Here is a 22,794-nt window from a genome sequence, read left to right on the forward strand (position 1 = left end):
GGGTGGAGAGAGGGGAGAGAGAAAGAAGGGGAGAGAGAAAGAAGGGGGACAGAGAAGGGGAGAGAGAAGGAGCAGAAATATTGAGGAGAGATAGGGGGAAAGGGAGAGTCGGGAGACAGGAAAGAGAATGAGGGGAAAGGAAAGAGGGTGCGAAAGAGAAGGGGCGAGGGAGAAAGAAGATGGGAGAGAGTGGAAGGTAAAATGCGGAGAGAGAGGGGGAATAGACAGAAAAAGAGAGAGCGGTGTGGAGAGAGAGGGGAGGGGGATAAAAGAGTGGGTGAGGGGGAGAGAGACAGGGAGAGTGGGGGAGAGAGGGGGAAAGAAGGAGATGGATGGTGATAGAGGGAGGTAAAATAGAGGAGGAAGTGAGGGTGAGAGAGAGGGCGCTGAGAAAGAGAGTGAGGGCCGAGAAAGATAGGGGGGAGAGTGAGAGTTGGAGAGAGAGGGATGGGATGGGGAAGAGAGAGAGTTGAGAGAGAAAGGGGTGGTAGGGATTGGGGAGAGACAGGGGGCGAGAAGTGAGAAGGAAAGAGGGTGAGAGAGAGGAAGAGAGAGAGACAGGAGAGAAAGAGGGGAGGAATAGAGGGGGGAGATGAAGGGGAAAGGAAATAGAGAGGACGGTGTGGGAGAGGGAGGGAGAGAGGTGAGAGAGAAGGGGAGATAGTTTGGGGTTTGTGTCAAGATTGCCGACATTTGCCTCCTGTTCCCAGCAGAAGGCGACAAAACGGCCGTCCCCCCTCCCCTCCTTATCCAGAGTCCCCATGATGGTCAACATCTACACGGGAACCGGAGCCCGGAGCGGAGAGGTTGTGGCCGCATCTGGGATGCGCTCAGGGCGCGGATTTATTGATGAGCCGAAGCACTGAGGTGAGCGGATATTTCACCGCGCTCTTCAACTGCTCCCTGAACATGGACTGGGTCGCCGCGTAAATAAATGTGTTCGTGCAGCAGCTGAGATTACTCAGCAAATACCCGACGTAGTTAAAGATATATTGAGAATCATTCAGACCACTTCCAATTCCTGTGATCTGATAATAGCAGACGTTTACAACCAGCGTCAGCCACAGGAGGATGAAGCTGCTGGAGATGGTGAAGAGTAAAACCATGGACCTCCTCCTGTTCTCCAACTCCGGGTCACTGCGGTTCTCCCCCTTGCTCTCACCCCTCAGCCCCTTACGGACCCGACTGGCCACTAAAATGTGCCGGACTGTCAGAGCGTTGAGCAGCAGGATTACAGCGAAAGGGAGGAACGGAGTTAAAACCGTGTCGATCCAGTCAAATGCCACCCACCCGGGGTCAGTGTAATAGATGTCCATCATGATACAGAACCACGGGACATTGTCGATGATTGTCCGGGGTTCATATGTGAAGTAGCGCGGAACGTTTTTCAGACAGAGCAGAACGCCGGCTGTTGCCAGAACCGCAGCCGCAGTTTTCCCGCTGCAATATTTAGTTTTCAGCTTCTGGCAACAAATGGCGACAAACCGATCAATGGTGAAAGTGACGGTGAACCAGACAGAACAGTCTATAGCGGCAAACCTCAGTACAACGTTAACACTACACAGTGGGGTGATGGACAGAAAACTCCAATTAAAGTAATAATATTTGATCTGAACCAAAATGACGTCGGTGATGGCGACCAGTAGATCGGCCGCTGCCATGGCCACCAGGTAGCGAGTGGTGCAGGTGGAGAGCCCGCACTTTCCCCGGGACAGGATCACAATCGCCACTAAATTCACTGCGGGAAGAGAAGGGAAAGACACTGGGTACTTACTGAACCCGGTCTCCTGGGCTGAACACCGGCTCGAATTTCACCTAAAGATCATCAGTGTTGGAGTCGGTGGGTGGCTGCAAGTTTAACAAAGCCAGAGCCGGCTCCGACAGTGTCCGACCTGCCTGCTTCAGGGGAGAAGAGATAAGGCGACGGGCGGGCGGGATAAATGGCGGGGAGCGAACGAGCAGCCACCCGCTACAATAGGCGGGATGGTCCTTTCTATAGTTAACCCTGCTCACAGACTCTGATGGGGCCGGTTTCACAGACTTAACCATGACTGGCCGCGTTTAACCAGGGCTATGGGAACTTGGCATGTGATGGGGACGAGGTGGGTTCCAAAGGGAAGGCAGGTACAACTTAGAATCAGGCAGCAGAGTGGATCCGTTAATAGATTCATTCCACAGTGAGTTCAGTTCAGTAACAACACACACACGCCGGTAGATCCGCGGCCACTGGTTCAGGAGATCGATCCAATTATTGAACAACAGACGATGGAATCCGTCTGTGACAGACTCCCCAGTGAGACATAGTGTCTACAGGAGCGGCTGTTCACTCTGATCAATAACTCAGACATGGTGAAACCCCTCCCAGTCACACCGTCCCGTAGAGCTGTCTGTCCCGAGCAACGGGACAACTCTGGGCAAGGTCCCACTGAAGGCAGGAACATCATTCTAGTGAATCCCGGCACTGAGAGAGAACGAGGGCTAGATTTCGCACTCTGAAATAAGAAAAATCACAGCGTTAATTCAAAAATATTTCACTGAGTGGATTGATAGACTTCATATATTCGTGTACCACGAATTGGGAAGTTTGTAACATGATCAGAATCAGGTCAACACCGGGTAACACACGGAAGTATTAAACCTGAATTGGTCTGCTCACTTACCAGGGACTCCAACGGCAGCAATTGTTACATACAAGATTTTCTCTATCTTGTCGTATTCCAATGCCTTTCCCCCCATGTTCTCTGCCCAGCGACGTGTCCCCGTGAGCGAGTGGTAATCTCTCGCAATGAAATGCTGGGGCAGAACATTCCCCGAGATTTTATCCAATTTTCCCTCTCCACCGGGACAGTTGAGTTTCAATACAGTTTTAAAATAGAGAAGTTGAAATGATTCACAAACAGATGACATCAGCCAAGTGAAATCCCCGCTGAGACGGGTCGTGATTTATTCATAGACTTGATTGATAAACTCCACAAACAGGGAAATGCGTCAATACTGAGTGATGGACATTGGAAGCGGCATTGTTCCTGCAAACGGGATAATGTTTCAAACTCAATCAGATCCAACTCCCCACCTCATTTTGTTGATCTGATCCCCTTCAATCCACTTCACTCATCAAGGCAATCCCAAATTCCAGGGACCCTCTCAGGGCTTCTGTGTCCGAGTATGAAGATGGACCTGGCGACCATTGTCCACAGGTTGAGGAATTGGTTCAACAGTTCGGCTCTGACTAAAATGCCCCCTCCACTCTGTGTCACTACTCGCGGTTCATTTGTTGTAACCTCGACCCCACATTCCCGGCGACCCTGGTCACCATTCACTCCTTGCTTGCCTGGAATTAATCTGACGTTGCCCTGGGACAATAACATTACCTGCCTTCATCACCTCTGAGGAGGAACGACTCAAAGACTCACAATACTCAGAGAACAGACACATTGGCGCCTCAGAATTGTCCAACACATCAATAAAACGGCGAATGATGCTGCACATCTCCCACCTCCCTTTCTCTCTCCCTCCATCCTTACTGCTGTCCTCTCACTGAACTGTTACTCTCTCTCCTACCCTCTATATTCTCCCTCTCTACTCCGTTCTCTCTCTGTCAACCCCCTCCCCCCTTACCACAATACCCCCTCTAACTCTCACTGCATCTCTCCCTTGAATGGTCATGCTCACTTAACAGGGACTCCATCGATCCAACGAATACATACATATCGTCTCTGTATGTATCTGACCCTGCCTCTCTTCCTTTTGCCAACCCACACACACTGAAATCGTAATCTCTTCATCTTCCCCCTCCCTTTAATAGTTCAATCTTCCTCCATGTCTTCCCCTTTCGTCTTATCTGCTATCTCTCCCTTAGTACAGATGAACTGACGCACTGTGGGTTAGTACTGATGAAGTGACATACTCTGGAAAAGTACAGATTAAGTTACACACTGTTGGACAGTACTGATGAAGTGACACACTGTGGGGTAATACTGATGAAGTTACACACTGTGGGGTAGTACTGATGAGGTGACACATTCCAGGGTAGTACTGATGGAGCAGTCTGTCAACCTCTCCACCCTTACCCCTCCCTCCCCACTTACTCTCACTGCATCTCTCCCTCCGTTTAACTGTTCCTATCTGACCCTTTCCTCTCTCCCTTTGCCAACCCACTCGCAAGTAACTCCCTTCTCTCATCTTCCCACTATCCCTTTGATTGTTCACTCTTCCCCTTTTGTCATCTCCGCTGTCTCTTAATTTAATCTCTATAGTCCCTATCTGTCTCTTTCCTTTTATCTCAACTCTCCTCCTCCTTGCATTCACCTCTCTCCAACGCCTTTCTTGCAAAGTGCGCTTAAAATGGTTATCCACCACGGGATGTAAAAGTGAAGCAGGGAGAGAAGGGCGAGATATTGGGGTCTGTTTCAAGATGGCCGACTTTTGCCTCCTGTTCCCAGCGGAGGTCGAAAATTGCCCCCCCTTCCCCCACGTATACACGGAAATTCCCCGCCCCCCTTACCCAGAATCCCCAGCATTCATGTAGCCATTGCCAAATGTATCCAGTGAAGTTCAAGTATGTTCTTACTTTCAATATTATTCAGGTTCTGACCTAGGTATCAGTATTGGCCGCCTCGCCAAAACTGTGTCTGCCCTTTCTTCGTTTTGCTATTTTTAACGTGTTAAAATAATGTTTTAATGTTCATTGGTTTGTTTTATGTGGGATTGTTGGGGGCGAGGGCGGGGGAGGGGGGTGCGTTTGGGGGAAACTGTTTTTTCAATCTCTTTCTTCGACGATTAATTCGGAGATGCGATTTTTTTCCGTTTCATTAGACAATTATAGGCAGCAGGCAGAGAAGGGTAGCACTCTGAACCAAAATGTAGGGGAGAGAGAAGACAAATACAATAAACAGAGAATAAGAGGGGGGTGGGTTTCTTAAATGTGTATTTTTTTAAATTCTAGGAGCATTGTAAGAAATGTGGATGAACTTAGAGCCTGGATTGACAACTGGAAGTATGATGTTGTGAGGATCATTGAAACATGGTTGCAGGAGGGCTGTGATTGGAAACATTCCAGGATTTCGTTGCTTCAGGTGTGATAGAATTGGAGGGGCAAGAGGTAGAGGCGTTGCATTGCTTGTCAGGGAAGATATTACAGCAGTGCTTTGGCAGGATAGATTAGAGGGCTCGTCTAGGGAGGCTATTTGGGTGGAACTGAGAAATGCGAAAGGTGTAGCAACACTTATAGGGGTGTATTATATACCGCCAAATGGGGAGCAAGAATTGGAAGAACAAATATGGAAGGAGATCGCAGATATTAGTAGTAAGCACAAGGTAGTGATTGTCGGAGATTGCAATTTTCCACACATAGACTGGGAAACACATTCTGTAAATGGGCTGGATGGTTTGGAATTTGCAAAATGTGTGCAGGATAGTTTTTGCAGCAATACATAGAAGTGCCTACCAGAGAAGGGGCGGTGCTGGACCTCCTGTTAGGAAATGAGACATGTCATGCGGCAGAGGTATGCGTTGGGGAATAGTTCGGGTCCAGTGATCACAATACCATTAGTTTCAATATAATTGTGGAGAGGGTAAGAACTGGACCTAGGGTTGATATTTTTGATTGGAGAAAGACTAACTTTGAGGAGATGCGAAAGGATTTTAAAGGAGTGAATTGGCACATGTAGTTTTATGGGAAAGATGTGGAAGAGAAATGGATGACATTTAAAGATCAAATTTTAAGAGTACAGAATGTTTATGTCCCTGTTCGGTTGAAAGGAAATAGTAAACATTTGAAAGAGCCGTAGTTTTCGAGGGAAATTGGACGCTTGGTTCGGAAAAAAGAGAGTGGTCTACAATAATTATAAGCAGCATGGAGTAAATGAGGTGCTTGAGGAGTATAAAGAATGTAAAACGTATCTTAAGAAATAAATTTGAACAGCTAAAAAAAGTAATGATATTGCTTTGGGTGAAAGTAAATCCACAGGGTTTCTACAGCTATATTAATAGCAAAAGGATAACGAGGGATAAAATTGTTCCATTAGAGGGTCAGAGTGGACGGCTATCTGCAGAGCCAAAAGTGATGGGGGAGATATTGAACAATTTATTTTCTTCGGTATTCACCAAGGAGAAGGATATTTAATTATGTGAGGGAAGGGAAACAAGTAGAGTAGCTATGGAAACTATTAGATTCAATGAATAGGAGGTACTGACACTTTTGAAAAATATAAAAGTGGATAAGTCTCCAGGTCCGGACAGGACATTCCCTAAGCCATTGAGAGAAGTTAGTGTCGAAATAGCAGGGGCTATGACAGAAATATTTCAAATGTCATTACAAACGGGAATAATGCCGGAGGATTGGCGTACTGCGCATGTTGTTCCATTGTTTAAAAAGGGTTCTAAGAGTAAACCTAGCAATGATAGACCTGTCAGCGGTGGGCAAATTAATGGAAAAGATACTTAGAGATAATATATATAAGCATCTGGATTAACAGGGTCTGATTAGGAACAGTCAACATGGATTTGTGCCTGGAAGGACGACTTTTTTGAAGAGGTTATTCGGGAAATTGATGAAGGTAAAGCAGTGGATGTTGTATATAAGGACTTCAGTAAGGCATTTGACAAGGTTCCTCAGGGAAGGTTGGTTAAGAAGGTTCAATTGTTGGGTATTAATGGTGGAGTAGCAAGATGGATTTAACAGTGGCTGAATGGGAGATGCCAGAGAGTAATGGTGGATGGTTGTTTCTCAGGTTGGAGGCCAGTGACAAGTGGGTTGCCTCAGGGATCTGTGTTGGGTCCACTGTTGTTTCTCATATACATCAATGATCTGGATGATGGTGTGGTAAATTGGATTAGTAAGTATGCAGATGATACTAAGATAGGTGGTGTTGTGGATAATTAAGTAGATTTTCAAAGTCTACAGGGAGTTTTATGCCAGTTGGAAGAGTGAGCTGAAAGATGGCGGATGGAGTTTAATGCTGATAAGTGTGAGGTGCTACATCTTGGCAGGACAAATGAACCTAGGACGTACATGGTAAATGGTAGGGAATTGAGGAATGCACTTGAACAGAGGGATCTGGGAATAACTGTGCACAGTTCCCTGAAGGTGGAAACCCATGTAGATAGGATGGTAAAGAAAGCTTTTGTTGTGCTGGCCTTTATAAATCAGAGCATTGAGTATAGAAGTTGGGATGACATGTTAAATTGTACAAGGCATTAGTGAGGCCAATTCTGGAGTATGGTGTACGATTTTGGTCGCCTAAATTTAAGAACTAAGTTACAAGGAAAGGTTGAACAGGTTAGGTCGTTGTCCTTTGGAGCGCAGAAGGTTAAGGGGGGAATTGATAGAGTTATTTAAAATGATGAGAGGGATAGACAGAGTTGACGTGGATAAGCTTTTCCCCTGAGTGTAGGGAAGATTCTAACAAGTGGACATGACTTGAGAATTAAGGGACAGAAGTTTAGGGGTAACATGAGTGGGGACTTCTTTACTCAGAGAGTGGTAGCTGTGTGGAATGAGCTTCCAGTGAAGGTGGTGGAGGCAGGTTCGATTTTATCATTTAAAAATAAATTGGATAGTTATATGGATGGGAAAGGAATGGAGGGTTATAGTCTGAGTGCAGGTAGATGGGACTAGGGGAGAATTCGTGTTCGGCACGGACTAGAAGGGCCGAGATGGCCTGTTCCCGTGCTATAATTGTTATATGGTTTCATGATTATATGGTTAATAGCCAATATGTGCAGGAGTAGGCCATTCGGCCCATCGAGCCAGCACCGGCATTCAATGTGATCATGGCTGATCATCCCCAATCATTACCCGTCCCTGCCTTCTCCCCATACCTCCTGACTCCGATATATTCGAAGAGCGCTACCTAGCTCTCTCTTGAAAGCATCCAGAGACCCGGTCTCCACTGCCTTCTGAGGCAGATAATTCCACAGACTCACAACTGTCTGTGAGAAAAAGTGTGGCCTCCTCTCTGTACTAAATGGCTTGCCCATTATCCTTAAACTATGGCCCCTTATTCTTAAACTCCGCCAACATCGGGAACATGTGTCCTGCCTCTAGTGTGGCAAAACCCTTAACAATCTGAATGTTTAACAATGTTTAAATGAGATCACCTCTCATCCTTCTAAACTCCAATGTGTACAAGCCCAGCTGCTCCATTCTCTCAGCATATGACAATCCCGACATCCCAGGAATTAACCTTGTACACCTGTATTGCACTCCCTCAATAGCAAGAATGTCCTTCCACAAATTAGGGGACCTAAACTGCACCCAATACTCTGGGTGTTGTCTCACCGAGTCACTGTGCAACTGCAGAAGGACGTCTTTGCTCCTATATTCGATTCATCTTGTTATAAATCCGCTATTTTCACTGCCTGCTGTATCTGCATACTCTCTTTCATAGACGGATGTACATGGACCCCCAGATCCCGCTGTACTTCCCCTTTGCTTAAATTGACGCCATTTAGATAGTAATCTGCCTTCCTGTTTTTGCTACCAAAGTGGATACCCTCTCATTTATACGCATTAAACTTCATCTGCCATGCATTTTTCCACTCCCCCAACCTGTCCAATTCACCCTTCGTTCTCATAGTATCCTTCTGCCACCCAGTTCACACTGCCACCCAGCTTTGTGTCATCTGCCGTCCCAGCACCGAGCCTTGCGGTACCCCATTAGTCACTGCCTGCCATTCTGAAAGGGACCCGTTAATCCCTACTCTTTGTTTCCTGTCTGCCAACCACTTCTCTATCCATGTCAGCACTCTATTCCAATACCATGTGCCCTAATTTTGCCTACTAAACTCCTATGTGGGACCTTATCAAATGATTTCTGAAAGTCTATCGTATCTCCGTCCGCACTGTGCCCTAACATCGTAGAGTTGGCGGACTTTCCTGGAGACCGATCCGGATATACGACACGTTAGGATCAGAAGATCAGAATATGAATTCACCTTGGAGTGACTGAGATGAGATGTAATTTACTCTCTCTGATATATCTGAATCTCGAGTACCCTCCACCGCAGAGAACTGAGATGGCCGTTTATTAAAAAACAATCAGGATTATAACGAAGGTCCTTGTGGATAAGAGGGAACTAAATAATAATATGACCAGGTATGGGAATACCTGGTGACACCAGGATAAGTTTAGTAATTGTGATATTAAATGTGTGAAAAAGCCTGAGCTTGCCATTGTGTGTGTGGCCGTGAGTAACTGCGCGCGCGTGTTACTCACGGGATATCTCCAAATTCCAGGACCGAGGAATATTCTCCACCCTCTGCTACTGATTCCACGGCTCCATGACCCATGGACCTCTGTCAGTGATGATCGATGACAACAGCTCCTCCACAATAACTCACAACACCTGCGCCATACCAGGATGATTTATCGGTATCCTCCGATACTCTCTTTACTCTCTCCACTGTTCCCTCTGATTTCGTCACTAGGCTTACTGTCGACACCACTGAGATGGGGCCGGCTCAGGAACAATGATGAGGCGGAGTTCAGGAAAGAGAAGTGCACTTACTGACATTGTGTCAGAACAATAATCTCTCCTTCAATGTCATCAAGACGAAGGGGATAGTTATTAAATTCTGCAGGCAAGGCGGAGTGAATGCGTAAATCAGGATCAATGGTGCGGAAGTGGAAATAGTTCAGCTTCATGTTGCTTGTGAATATTACCACCAATGTGACCTGGATCAACCGCACAGATCAGACAGACAAGAAGGCTCACTCGTCTTCCCGAGGAAACTCGCGCATCTTCCAGAAAACACTGTAGACGCACCATTGAAAACGTACCGTGTGGATGCATCGCAGCTTGGTTTGGTGATAGTCCTGCCCAAGACGGCGAGAATTTGCAGTGATGTTTTCAATGTAGCGTAGTCCATCACACAGACCAAACTTCCCACCATTGACTCCATCTGTACCACGATGCCTCGGAAAAGCAGCCGACATAATTAAAGATGTGTCCCACCAAAGTCACACCTACTCACGCATGTTCCAAGAAGGTCCATTGAAGGTCCAAAAACCTGAAGGCGTGTACCATCGTACTTATGAACAGCTTCTTACCTACCATTATCAACTTTGTGAACAAACCTTTCACAACCAAGCGCATTGACCGATTTACCTGCAGATATTGATCTTTATCTGTGGAACCCGTGCGCTACAATCACATTCATTATATGTTATTACATACCTGGCTAAAAAAATAATTACAATTACGTTACAAGCAAAATAAGCAATTACTTCACACGCTCACTACTTTCTACACTCAGTACGTTCCCCTATAGTTTCTCTATCGTACTTTGGTTTCAACTAATAGTATATCTGCATGGAATATCTGATCTGTTTGTATGCCATGTTAAATTATTACATTGTACATCCTTACAGGTGCCAATTATTAATCTAAGCCTAAACCTAAAAGTTAATTCACCTGGCTTCTTAGATGTTTGCAACTCCATAAAACAAGAGGGAGGTATCATGGCTAATAGAAGGATGGCATCATTGATCGTTCAACCTGTGCCCCTCGACACAGTTTAAATGATAACCTTTACACCAGGTTCTATAAAGCTTGTCTGAATTTACAGAACTCAAATCATCCTAAAGAAAGAGATGCAACTCGAAGGAAAACGGTAGACCAGAAATATGCGATGTGGCTTGACCACAGCTTGTTCATTTTTCCAAATACACGGACATGTCGGTGTTGGTGAAAAAACAGAAACATATTCAGTTGATGATCTGCGTCATGCACAAAGGAATGCAGGACAAATGTGCTGAGAAGGCGAGGAATGAGGATTAACACAGTAAGCATGCCGATACTGTATTCTGGACAGAACGCAAGCAATGGCAGAGATATCTAGATGTAGTCCAGTGAATTATAAAGACCAGACGTCTCGCCACTGACTCCGCCTATACTTCACACTGCCTCGTAAAAGTTGTCAATGTAATCAAATACTTGTTTCATACCGACAATTTCTTCGTCTCCCTGTCACAGTCGGCAGAGAGTACACCAGCGTGAAAGCGCCCACCATCAGTATATTCTTCTTGTATATTGATGATACATGTGAACCAATCACACATAAGCCAGCGTCACTACACCCCACTATAACACTTATACTAACACTCGTTCCCGGCACTGGCAGTTCGAACTGCTAGGATGCACTGATAACCTGTTGTTATCGAAGCTTTAGTGCTCATTAACTATGTGTTTAAATGAACACGGTCTCTGGCTTATGTTTACATGGCGTCAGAACTGGTCTGAACCACGCCTTCTGTATAACGGTTTTTATATTATCTTTGTGAGTTTTGTTTTACTTTCCGATGGCCCCTTCTTGTCGAAAGCCTGACCCTCTTGTCTTTGATGCGGATATCAGCGAACGCTAGGTCACGTTTGAAATCGATTACCAGCACTACATGATGCTGTCAAGGCCTCTCTCCTGCTCCACCTTGCGGGCCCAGATGCCCTTCGTTGATCAAGAACATTCCGCTATTCTCCGGCACTCCGTGATTTCACCGACCAGGTAATAACCACAGCTGAATCTCCCGACGACCCCAATGTTCTGCTGCGTAAACTGAGCCAGATCTGTTACCTGCCCTCAAACCACATTTTGGACAGGGCAAGGTTTTTCTTTCGTCGTCAGCTCTCAGGCGAACGAGTAGATTCGTTTATCTCTGATTTGATGTATTTAGCCCAACGTAGTCGATTCCAACTTATGCCGATCGATCAGCTGACTGATAATTAACGAGGGACATTTTAGTGAATGGCATTAGCGATTTTAAGCTCAGATCAGAGCTTCCGAAACGGCAAGATTTGACACTCAATGAAGCTGTGCACGTATGCAGAACTGCTGAATTCATCGACCCCATAGACAGTTCGCATGAAACAAAAACCATCAATCTGACGGGCCTCACTAGGCAGCGAACAAATACAGATAACAGTCGATTTACGGCAGAGATGTCCCAACTGCAATTGCTTACACAACAGAAAATCGGCTTGCCCCGCCCTCGGGAAAGCATGCAATTACTGCAACATTTGAACCATTTTGCTTCAGTTTGTCGGGCAGCAATTCGTGCTCGAGGGAGGAATTCGCCCAGCTGCAAGTCTAATCTCAATTGTTTGAAACGAGACAGCAACGTTATCACTCCCCAGTTCCAACTTGAAGCCGCCCCCTAAATACAGCCTAATTAACTCACAAGATGATTCGACTGTTTACTCTTTACAGCATGCTGCTGCCAATAACTCAGATCCGACCGTGACGATATCTGTAAACAATGTAAACTTTGGCGCGAAGTTAGACACTGGTCGAAGGTCAATACCATGTCAATCAACCTCTTCAACAAGATTAGAACTAACGAGTCTCTCATCAAGGACAAATCCACGTTATATGCTTTTGGAGGGGAGGTATTGGTTCCTCTGGGCATAACCAACTTGAAATGTGTATTTTTTTAACAAGACAAGGGATTTGACCTTCTATGTCTTGAGTTTTAATTCAGTTACACTGCTTGGCAATCGTGCCTGTCAGGAGCTGGGGCTGATTTCCTGTGACAAAATTGTCCACAAGCTGAAATTTCGTTTGACCCGCTGAGTGAATTCCCTGATCAATTCGACAACAATCTATGTAAGTAGCTTGTGACCTACAAGATTATTACTGACCCCGATGTAACACCCCTCATCCGAGCCCCACACTGATTGTTATTTGCCATGACTGACAGGGTTCACTCTATGCTGAAGGTCATGGCCTCCTTAGGCGTAATTGAAGCAGTCAGCGACCCCGCCGACTGGGTCTCGACCAATAATGCCACAGTCAAGAAGGAAAATAACTAAATCCGTCTGTGCGTCAACCCGAAAGACCTGAACACTGCCATTAATAGCCCACACCATCCCATGAAGACCGTCGAGGATGTTGCGGCAAAGGTCGGAATGGCCACACTCTTTTTTATCCTCGATGCAAATAACTATTTCTGCCAGATACCGCTGGACAAGAAGTCATCAAACGTCACCACATTTGCCACCCCATTTGGTAGATACAAGTTCCTGAGAATGCCATTCGGAATCAACTCCGCCAGTGAAGTCTTGCAGAGAACTATGGAGCAAATATTCGAGAATCTACCTTGTGCTTTAATTGTCGACGATATCCTCGTGTATGGCAAAGAAGCAGCAGAACACGGTCACAATCTTAGGCTCATCTTGGAGCGCGCTCGCAAGATTAAGGTCAATCCTGACAGGTGCAAGTACAAATGCACATCTTCACTCCTGATGGCCTCAACCCGATTAGACGAAAACTGCTGCCATCACAGAAATGCCTGCCCCACGAACGTGAAAGGCCTGCAATGTTTTACGGCATGGTAAACTATCTCGGAAAGTTCATACCGAACCTCAGCGAACTAAGCAAATTCTCCATTGCCAGAGACGGAACCTTGCGATCGCCGGCACACCGACTGATGTCGAGATTGACGAGGTCTCCGGTCCCCACCGCACAACACCAGCTGGTCCCTCGGGTGTTGAAGTCTGCCACTATCCAGACACGCCTCAAAGAGAAGCATCACATCCAGAAACGGTCATACGACAGTTCCAGCAAACCATTCAAGCCTCTACTGCCGGGCCAGGTCGTTCGCGTACGGACTTCGACTGGACATTCCCGTCTGGGCAGTGTTGTCAGACCGATGGACGAGCCACGATCCTACCTGGTGGACTTTGAGGGAGCGGAATACCGGAGAAGTCGACAAAACCTGTTTGCTGTGAGGGAGCCCCAACCACCGCCTGCCGGTCCCTATGCTCCTCCGCTCCAGTTCCAGCTGCCTTCTACGATGTCTCCTACCCGCCCCGCATGCCTTACACCCCTCCTCGTCCCTCGGTCTCCACTAACCACGGGGCCTCACCAACCGCATGTTTCCCCTTTCGGTACCCACAAGCCTCTCCCGCGCCATTCTCGCCTCCAGGCTCTCCGTCCCATCTTTCAGGAGAGGGAGGGGAGGGTTGGGTCCGCACGCGCTCTGGCCGAGTTAGCAGACCACCAGACAGATATGGCGAGTATGTTTAACTCCAAGGTATGGGTGTCCTTTCCACACTTAATCCCAAGGGGGAGGATGTAGATTGGTGATGCATGTGAACCAATCACACAAAAGCCAGCATCACTAACTCCACACCACTATAACACTTATACTAACACTCGTTCCTGGCACTGCCAATTCGAGACAACCTGTCGTCCTCAATGATGTTAAGTTTCTAGTGCTAATTAAATATGTTTTTAAATCACACATTGTCTCTGGCACTTGTTTATCCCCACCTCAAGACGCTGCCCACCGCCTGGCTATAGACTGTTCCCCGTCCTGAAGCCACCCACATCCCCCGCTGCAGGACACCCCCTCCCTCATCAGCTCAAGAAAGCCGCCGCCTGAAGCCGTCGCCCTCTCTCGGCTACAGGATGTCTGCCACCCCCACCCCAACACGATAGCCACCGCCTCAAAAATGTTTTGCACAAATTCTGCAGAGTCCAGTGGATTGAGAATTACAACAAAACAATGGAATTATATAATTTACCAAAACCATGAAAAGGAAGGATGCACCTTGACGATGACAATCCAGAATTGCTGCAGAAATAGCAATATGATAGAACTGAACAACAAAAATGTGTTGAGAAGAATGGGCCTCTGCTGAATGCCGTGCAGAGAGCATTTTATGCACTCCATTTAACCGAATAAGAAGACATTCCCCTTCAGCCGACCCAATTCCCCATTCAATCAATATTTGCTATGATGATCCATAAAGCACAAGGCCAAACAATGCAGAAGGTGTTGGTCAACCTCGACAAACCGGTATTTCAGCAGGGAAGACTATATATGTGTCTTAGCCGGATAAAGATGAAGGGAAATTTTCCTGAAGGATGGAACTTCGACCAAGAATGTTGTCATTAAAATCGTGCTTCGTTGAATGATGACTTCTGAGATAAATTCACAGAATTTCTTTGTTAAAATTTGACTGCTCAATCTCTCTATGTTCAAATTGTCTTTTTAACATCAGCAAAGGTACCTAAAGACGCAGTGACCAGCAACAAGAGACACAACAACAACAAACGTAATAATTCTCATCTTTAACATTTAGATTGTTCACATATTTTAAGAGTCATTCACATTTTAAACATTAATAAATCAATTTCCCCCTTTTCATGCCTTCGTGTTCTTCATCGGTAGGCGGCGCGATTCTCGTCTGCAGCGGCCTCTGCAGTCCGTCTGCGTTTTTATTATTTTATGTCTATGTTTTTATGTAGTTTTTGTTATTTTTGTTGGGGTATGTGTGTGGGGGGTGGGGGTGGTGTGGGGGGGGGGGTTGGGGTAACTTTTAAATCTCTCCCTGCACGGGAGACCCGACCTTTTCTTTGTCGGGTCTCCGTTGTCGTTGGGGCTGCAACGAGGAGCGGCCTCCAACAGGAAGACCGGGGACTCTGGTGCCGAACTCACCTCACCGTCGCGGAGCTGGCCGAGTCCAGAGCGGGTGGAGCTGTGGTGGACGCTGCTGCGGCCCGACCCCCGGAGATTCGGTGGCTGCAACTGCGGGTTTGGCGGACGGCACCGGGAGCCCGCGGGTCCCTGGAGGGAGACCGCTTTTCCGGGCTCCCGCAACGGCGACTTCTCCCGCCCGAGTTGCGGGGTTGAAGAGCACCTGGAGCGGGGCCTTACAGCACCGCCCCGCGCGGCTTGGAATGGCGGCGGGTCTCTGCGAGCGCGCGCCGGGGGCTCTAACACCAAGACCCGGTGTGCGACCTTGCATCACCCGGCGTGGCTTAAATGGCCACGGGACAATTCGCCATCGCCCGCCGGGGGCTTTGACTTTGACTTTGACTCTGACATCGGGGGGGGCGGGGTGCAGTGGAGAGAAAAGTTGTTTTGGCCTTCCATCACAGCAATGTGATGGATGTTTATGTAAATTATGTTGTGCCTTGGGTCTATTTGTTTGTAATGTATGACTGCAGAAACGGCATTTCGTTTGGACCTCAAGGGGTCCAAATGACAATAAATTGAAATGAATTGAATCAAAATGGGAAACTAATGGGCAGGAATGGAAGGGAATGGCAAGGAGCATAATGAGGAGTGAAGGGAGGAGGGGTGACTGAGTGAACTTTCAGCCTACCAGGCGTGAGTGACTGCACTGCCAGCCCACGAGCCGTAGGTAAGGAAACTTCCAGCCCACCAGTTGTAAGTGACCGAACTGCCAGCCCACCAACCGCGAGTGACTGCACTGCCAGCCCACCAGCCGTGCGTACGTGAACTGCCAGCCCACCAGCCGTGAGTTACTGCACTGTCAGTCCACCAGCCGTGAGTGACTGCACTGCCAGCCCACCAGCCGTGAGTAAGTGAACTGCCAGCCCACCAGCTCTAAGTGACTGAACTGCCATCCCACCAGCCGTGAGAGACTGCATTGCCAACCTATCAGCCGTGAGTAAGTGAATTGCCAGCCCAACAGCTGTCAGTAACTGGACTGCCAGCCCATCAGCCGTGATTGACTGCACTGCCAGCCCATGAGCCGTGAGTAAGTGAACTGCCAGCCCACCAGCTGTAAGTGAATGCACTGCTAGCCCACCAGCCGTGAGAGACGGCACTGCCTGGCCACCAGCCGTGAGTAAGTGAACTGCCAGCCATCCAGCTGTATGTGACTGAACTACCAGCCCACCAGCCGTGAGTGACTGCACTGCCAGCTCACCAGCCGTGAGTAAGTGAACTGCCAGCCTTCCAGTGACTTGGTTTCCTCTGCCATATGTGGAAGGGAATTCCATACATTCTGAACTCTCTGGGTGAAAAGGATTTTTATCACCTCAGTCTTAAATTACCTCCCCTTTATTCTAAGACTGTGGCCCTTGGTTCTGGAATCGCCCAACAATTGGAACATTTTTCCTGCATCTAGCTTGTTCAGTCCTTTTATAAATTTATATCGTTTCTCAGCTGCCAGCCTGCGAGGAAAGATAAGCTGCCTGGCCTCAGTGACTGAGCTGCAAGCCCAATTATCCATTCGGCCCGCAATGTCCATACTACCGCCCCTGGAAACCAGTGCGTTCGGCCCACAACACCCATACTAGCGCAACACCCCCCCCCCCCCCACTGGCCAGAAATGTTGGAATTGGTGGAGTTAATCAATATTGCGTTGGGTGACCAGCCCTCCCGTGTGATGGTGGGACCCAACGGGTCTCACTTAGTCTAATACTTTACATAATCATTTATTTCCCCAATCTTTTTGTTTTTCATCCATTTAATCTTCATCTGAATATTCTTCCTCAGATTCAAATGTTTAGTAGAAAGAGAGTTTCTGCAGTCAACACACGTACTTAATTCTGTACATGGCACACCATGCTGTTGACAGTAGCATCTTCCTTTCTCTTTATTTGACTTCTCACAATTTGTTTTCTTGCATGAACAGTATGTTAATTCTAGCAATGTCCTTGGTGCTGGAGGCAGATCAACCCAGTCAATGACCAATTCACCTCCTACATTTTTTCTACCCATGTCCTTTTGGACTGGGAATTTGTGGAAACTGTACCAGACATTTTGAATGTACAGCAGCCTGGTAAAGGAAGGGGAATAAAATAAATCAACATCTTCAAAAATATATTTTCATTGTTCAAAGTAACATCATATGACAATAAATACAACGTATTGTTGTTTGAGTACAAACATTATCTTTCTTCCTTCGAGACCTTGCTAAATACAAATAACAATAATAACAATAATAATAATAATAATAATAATAATAATAATAATAATAATAATAATAATAATAATAATAATAATAATAATAATAATAATAATAATAATAATAATAATAATAATAATAATAATATATTTTATTACCATTGCACATAGGTGCAACGAGATATGGTATGCAGCTTCCATCCGATGTCACAACTTAAACAATTTTTATAATTTAGATACCCCGAAAAACATGATTTATAAAAAAAGGGACAGAAAAATAATTAACAGAAAAACAGAGTAAAGTGCAAATATGTCTGTGCCGGGTCGAGGTGCGACGTGACCATCTGAGTGAGCCAGTCCATGGGGGTGGGGGTGGGGGGGGGGGGCACTCAGTAGGGCCGGTTCAGAGCAGCGATAGCTCTGGGGATGAAGCTGACCCCCAGTCTGGGGGTGCGGGCGTAGAAGGCCTTGTAATGTCTTCCGGAAAGTAGAAGTTCCAACAGACTATTACAAGGGTGTGAGGAGTCGTTGTGGATGCTGAAGGCCTTACTGAGCCAAAGCTCGATTCATTGTTGTTATGTTGCAGAATGACGACAGCAATCGGCATGGTAATCCGGGATACACTGCTGCGTCCTAATACTAGAAGATAACATTATTCAGGGAGTATTTAACATGCAATATATTTTTCAAAACAAAAGTATTTGAGTATAGGAGCAGGTAGGTTCTACTGCAGTTGTACAGGGTATTGGTGAGACCACGCATGGAGTATTGAGTATCGTTTTGGTCTCCTAATCTGAGGAAATACATTATTGCCATAGAGGGAGTACAGAGAAGGTTCAACAGACTGATTCCAGGGATGTCAGGAATTTCATATGAAGAAAGACTGGATAGACTCGGCTTGTTCTCGCTAGAATTTAGAAGATTGAGGGGTGGTATTATAGAAACTTACACAATTCTTAAGGGGTTGTACATGCTGCTGGATGCAGGAAGATTGTTCCCGATGTTGGGGAAGTCCAGAACAAGGGGTCACAGTTTAAGGATAAGGGGGAAATCTTTTAGGTCCGAGATGAGAAAATAATTTTTCGCACGGAGAGTGGTGAATCTCTTGAATTATCTGCCACAGAAGGTAGTTGAGGCCAGTTCATTGGCTATATTTAAGAGGGAGTTAGATGTGGCCCTTGTTGCTAAAGGGATCAGGGGGTATGGAGAGAAGGTAGGTACAGGATACTGAGTTGGATGATCAGCCATGATCATATTGAATGGCGGTGCAGGCTCGAAGGGCCAAATGGCCTACTCCTGCACCTATTTTCGATGTCTCTATGTATATTATGTAAGGCAATATCAACATATCAATGGGGAAATATACATATACGCATGTCCAGTTGGATGGGATGGCAAGTCAGCAAATAATCAAATAAGTGTTCATTATGTGGCACATTGCCTACAGTGCATGTCAACACAAAACAATGTTGTGTGTGAATGTGCATGGTGCTCTGAAGAGTGGAGGGGCAGAAAAAAGGCTACAAAATAAAAACCTCATTTTATAGTACTTAAGTCTGCATGGACCAATTCATAAGACGTCACCCTCTTAATGTTAATGAGACTTCCACTGTTACTGCCGTAGGTACATTCGTCCAAGTTGAAGTTCACATGCACCAATTGATTTCCAACATCCACCATTTCTGACCATGTCTCACTGCGATGGAAGCCAATAAAGTGCAGGTAATCTTCTTCCTTGCTCTCCCATGGTCGGTGCCTGGAAAGCTCCGCAGGCGTTGCTACAGACGGCACTGTGTAACCCCCGCGGAGATGATCCAAACACACTCCGCGGCTCCGAGTTCCCGAATCGACCACTTCTTACCGAAGACCGCGGCTTCACTATGTTAACTGCATAGGCCCCACGGTCTGAACAATTTTTCTCGGAAAGTGTTCGCAGGCAGCTCCGACATTAGATGTTAAAGACGACTTATTTGACTTCAACAAGCTGGTATTAGTGTTCAAGAAGGAACTGCAAATGCTGGAAAATCGAAGGTAGACAAAAATGCTGGAGAAACTCAGCGGGTGCAGCAGCATCTATGGAGCGAAGGAAATAGGTGACGTTTCGGGCCGAAACCCTTCTTCAGACTGATGGTATTAGTGACAACTTTTAATTTAATTTGTTATGGATAGATATAGTTTAGCCCATCAACTTCAGCCACCAGATCTCATTTTTCACATTATAAGAGGTTGAAGTTAAATCAATAAAATTCCATACAGATTAATTTTTGTAATTTTACTTTAGATCTTACCTTTCAGTTCCAGTTGCTTCACAATGATTCGCTGGTTTCACGACTTGGCTGTCCTCTTTGTGTCGCAGCATATTTGCTTTCAAGTCGTTATTCCACTTCTATTCACTGCTTAATGCTTTTCTCAATAAATTCAATTACCTTGCTGTGAATTTCCACGACATGTATTCCACAGAGCAACAAATAACCTTAATCGGAGTCTTCAGTAGAAGTACGCTATGCCGTGATGTGTGCTCCCCACCTAGCTAACCTGAAACAGCGCGAATTTGGCCAATTGCCGTCCGACCCAATGTGATTTGATTGGACAGAAGCTATTCGAAAAAATTGAGATTGTTCTCAAATGTAAAAATATGTGCAGGTTTTGTTATCGACGTGATTCAGATATAATATTTTCAAACAACAAGTTAAAAAATCAGGTAGTTCTCGGAGTTGGGACACGAACGGACGAAAACACTGCTCGAACTACAGGCTATTGCTGCAGCACAACAGAATCTGTGAATATGGAAATATAGCGCATAACGGGGGAAGACAGAATAAGAAAACGTTCAATAAATAACACATATGGTGCAATAATAATATATCATGGTTTGATGAAACCAAGATTGAACTCTTTTGCCTTAATGCCAATTGTCACATCTGGAGGAAACATAGACACATAGAAAATAGGTGCAGGAGTAGGCCATTCGGCCCTTCGAGCCTGCACCGCCATTCAAGACCCTGTACAACTGCAGTAGAACCTCCCTGCCTCTATACTCAAATCCTTTTGCTATGAATGCTAACATACCATTCGCCTTCTTCACTGCCTGCTGCACCTGCATGCCCACTTTTAATGACTGGTGTACCATGACACCCAGGTCTCGTTGCATCTCCCCCTTTCCTAATCGACCACAATTCAGATAATAATCTACTTTCCAGTTTTTGCCACCAACCATTTATCCACATTATACTGCATCTGCCATGCATTTGCCCACTCACCCAGCCTATCCAAGTCACCTTGCAGCCTCCTAGCATCCTCCTCACAGCTAACACTGCCCCCCAGCTTCGTGTCATCCGCAAACTTGGAGATGTTGCATTCAATTCCCTCGTCCAAATCATTAATATATATCGTAAATAGCTGGGGTCCCAGAACTGAGCCTTGCGGTACCCCACTAGTCACTGCCTGCCATTGTGAAAAGGACCCGTTTACTCCTACTCTTTGCTTCCTGTCTGCCAACCAGTTCTCTATGCATTCAATACTGAACCCCCAATACCATGTGCTTTAAGTTTGTATACTAATCTCTTATGTGGGACCTCGTCGAAAGACTTCTGAAAGTCCAGATATAACACATCCACTGGTTCTCCCTTAGCCACTCTACTAGTTACATCCTCGAAAAATTCTATAATATTCGTCAGACATGATTTACCATTCATAAATCCATGCTGACTTTGTCCAATAATGTCACCACTTTCCAAATGAGCTGCTATCCCATCTTTAATATCTGATTCCAGCAGTTTCCCCACTACCGACGTTAGACTAACTGGTCTGTAATTCCCCGTTTTCTCTCTCCATCCCTTTTTAAAAAGTGGTGTTACATTAGCTACCCTCCAATCCTCAGTAACTACTCCAGAATCTAAAGAGTTTTGAAAAATTATCACTAATGCATCCACTATTTCTGGGGCTACTTCCTTAAGTACTCTGGGATGCAGCCTATCTGGCCCTGGGGATTTATCGGCCTTTAATCCATTCAATTTACCTAACACCACTTCCAGGCTAACATGGATTTCACTCAGTTCCTCCATCTCATTTGACCCCCGGTCCCCTGCTATGTCCGGCAGATTTTTTATGTCTTCCTTAGTGAAGACAGAACCAAAGTAGTTATTCAATTGGTCTGCCATGTCCTTGTTCCCCATGATCAATTCATCTGTTTCTGACTTCAAGTGACCTACATTTGTTTTAACTAATCTTTTTCTCTTCACATATCTATAAAAGCTTTTGCAGTCAGTTTTTTTGTTCCCTGCCAGTTTTCTTTCATAATCTATTTTCCCTTTCCTAATTAAGCCCTTTGTCCTCCTCTGCTGGTCTCTGAATTTCTCCCAGTCCTCTGGTATGCTGCTTTTTCTGGCTAATTTGTATGCTTCATCTTTTGTTTTGATACTATCCCTGATTTCCCTTGTTATCCACGGATGCACTACGTTCCCTGATTTATTGTTTTGCCAAACTGGGATGAACAATTGTTGTAGTTCATCCATGCAGTCTTTAAATGCCTTCCATTGCATATCCACCGTCAACCCATTAAGAATCAATCGCCAGTCTATCTTGGCCAATTCACGTCTCATACCCTCAAGGTTACCTTTCTTTAAGTTCAGGACCCTTGTTTCTGAATTAACGATGTCACTCTCCATCCTAATGATGAACTCAACCATATTATGGTCACTCTTGCCCAAGGGGCCACGCACAACAAGACTGCTAACTAACCCTTCCTCATTACTCAATACCCAGTCTAGAATAGCCTGCTCTCTCGTTGGTTCCTCTACATGTTGGTTTAGAAAACTACCCCGCATACATTCTAAGAAAACTTCTTCCTCAGCACCCTTGCCAATTTGATTTACCCAATCTATATGTAGATTGAAGTCACCCATTATAACAGTTTTACCTTTGTTGCACGCATTTCTAATTTCCTATTTGATGCCATCCCCAACTCCACTACTACTGTTAGGTGGCCTGTACACAACTCCCACTAGCGTTTTCTGCCCGTTAGTGTTTCGCAGCTCTACCCATATCGATTCCACATCCTCAAAGCTAATGTCCTTCCTTTCTATTGCGTTAATGTGCTCTCTAACCAGCAACGTACCCCACCTCCTTTCCC

This window comes from Amblyraja radiata, chromosome 41 (assembly GCF_010909765.2).
Source record: "Amblyraja radiata isolate CabotCenter1 chromosome 41, sAmbRad1.1.pri, whole genome shotgun sequence".
NCBI lineage: Eukaryota > Metazoa > Chordata > Chondrichthyes > Rajiformes > Rajidae > Amblyraja > Amblyraja radiata.